Source organism: Macaca thibetana, chromosome 17 (genome assembly GCF_024542745.1).
Source record: "Macaca thibetana thibetana isolate TM-01 chromosome 17, ASM2454274v1, whole genome shotgun sequence".
In the NCBI taxonomy this organism is placed as follows: Eukaryota; Metazoa; Chordata; class Mammalia; order Primates; family Cercopithecidae; genus Macaca; species Macaca thibetana.
Genome location: NC_065594.1, coordinates 59,146,969 through 59,149,532, shown reverse-complemented (window position 1 = coordinate 59,149,532; position 2,564 = coordinate 59,146,969). Strand labels below are relative to the sequence as shown.

General features: G+C 36.3%; 1 pseudogene; it reads right to left on the bottom strand.

The window, feature by feature from the left end:
• Nucleotides 1–1,410: 1,410 nt before the first annotated feature.
• Nucleotides 1,411–2,082, bottom strand: LOC126940628 (pre-mRNA-splicing factor SPF27-like; annotated as a pseudogene).
• Nucleotides 2,083–2,564: the final 482 nt, after the last annotated feature.

Here is a 2,564-nt window from a genome sequence, read left to right as displayed (position 1 = left end):
GCTCACTGTAACCTCGGCCTCCTGGGTTCAAACAATTCTCCCTGCCTCAACCTCCAGAATAGCTGGGATTATAGGTGCCTGTCACAATGCCCTGCTAATTTTTGTATTTTTAGTAGAGACAAGGTTTCATCATATTGGCCAGGCTGGTCTTGAACTCCTAACCTCAGGTGATCCACCCACCTTGGCCTCCCAAAGTGCTGGGATTACAGGTGTGAGCCACCACTCACATGGTCTAATTTACATGTCTTCTTGTCTCTGGTCTCAACCCTTTTCAGCTCATTTTCCATACTGCTAACAAAGTAATCTTTCCAATACCCCAAATTGGACCATATCTTAGCACCAACTAACACCCTCCAGTATCTTTCCACTCATTTTAAAATCCAAGCATCTTAGCATAGCACACAGATGTCTTCAGGATGAGACTCTATCCCACATCTCCAGTGTCATATGCTGGCCCACCCTTTCCTACCTTCCCAGTTCCAAACTTTCCGAACTACTGTTTCATATCTCTTAGTCTTTGGGCAAGCAGCCACATCTGCCTACAGTGCCACAATCTTTCGAAATTTAACTTGTTAACTACTTCCAAGAAATCTTTTGTTGCACTTCCAGGTGAAGTTCCCACTTCTGTGCTTCCTCTCCATTGTACAAGCCTCTGTTGTCACATCACTCTTTTGTTATAACTATTGGTTTGTACGTCTGTCTTTTCTTGTTTCACCTGTCTTGTTGAACACTCTAGTAAATTCTCAAAATGTATGGTGACTGTTGGTTGCTCTATGTAGATAATCACATTGTTTGTAAATAAATAGATATTTTTCTCTTCCTCTTAATCCTATTTCTTTTTTATTTTAATATGACATTCCTTCTGCCTTCCTATCCTAAAATAGATGTGTTTTTCTACTAATTGCTGCCAAGCTGCTCTAGGCTTTTGTGTTATAACTTTGACTGAATTAATGAATTCCTTTTTATTCTTATTTGGTAAGAGCCTTACAAACTTAATATATGTAGAATTTTGTGTGTCTGTTTAGAAGTATCTCTTTATTAGACAAAGACATAAACTAAAAGTTTCCAACTTCCTATACGTGTTGAAAGGATTAAATAAAGATTCTTGGATACAAAATATGGTCTACACAGCTCAAAATTAATTCAGTGACATAATATTATGCTAAAGTTATACTTATTTTGAATGTCTAGAATTTTTTGTTAATGGTTATAAAAATACCACCAGCCTAGACATTTTTATTTTGCTAAGATAGAACAGAATTACAAATCAAATTACTACAACAGTCCACACATTCTAAACATTTAAACATTAATGGTTTCTGGAAGATGCTGTTGTCCTTCACAGTTTAGAGAAAGTTTAGATGGCTTTGGTGAAAGCCAAACTTTTCTTCCACCCACAAAATTGTCTTTTCAGAAGTCTTGCTGGATGTTTTCTTTGTTTGCCTCTCCGTATTGCTACTTAATTTGATGGTTTTCATTTTCTAGTTGAACAATTGTCCAATAGTCTGTTCAATCTTGTAATTCTTACTGATCAGGGATATCCAATTTGATTCGATTTCTCTTGATTTAGCTCCAGCTGTGAGTTTCATGTTCTTTGGCTGCGAGTTTAAATCTTGAATATGTTTCCTTAACTTCTGAAGCCTTCTTCCTGTGTGTGTTCGATCACGTGAACTAGATTTTCATTATATACCTTCCAGGCATTACATCCACACTGTGACATTCGTTCCAGATTCTCAATTCGAAATGCGTGATGCTCTAGCTGGGCCATAGAATTGTTTACACATTCTTGCCATGCAGTAATGTCATTTTTCTGGCCGGAGGAAGGGGCTAGAAGCTCAGATCATTTCATATGAAGCAATTCAATTGGCTGTCGAGGGGCCAATCTTTCAAATCCATTTTTCATTATGTCTTCAAAAGCAGAATAATCCAAGGCTGTCAGGTAGCTCAGGTAGTTCTTAGTAGTTCAGTGTCTGTGAGTGTCCTCTTCCACAAGCACTGTACACCAGGGGCTTCAGAACCTTGATCAAAATACAGCAGCACATCCACCGCAACCTCTCTGGCCACCAAACCCGTGACTGTCATTCTGGAGACCTTAGGTTTCTATGCATTATTTTGATACACTATTGATACAGATAGCTAATATTTTATTTTTGATATTCATACCTGTGATAACAAGTTAAATAGGCTTGTGATTTTCTTCAAGTGCTCTTGCTTGGTTTTGAGATCATATTTATAGCCTTATAAAATGAAATGGGCGGCCTCTCATGGTCTCTCTAGTTTCTGGAGCAATTTAGATACGTCTTAATAGATTTCTTGAAAATTTGGTAAAACTTGTCTATAAACCTGTATTTGAGGTTTTTTTATTTTTATTTTTTCTTCTTCTCCTTCTTCTTGTTTTTTACAAAGGAAGTCTTATATTACTATTTATATTTCTTTATGTTTATTGTTCTGGTCAAGTTTCTATTCTACTTTTTTAGATAGTTCATATTTTTTAGATAATTCATATTTTGACCTAGGTTTAAAAATTTGCTTACAGTTGTTAATAATATCCCTTTAGCATTTTA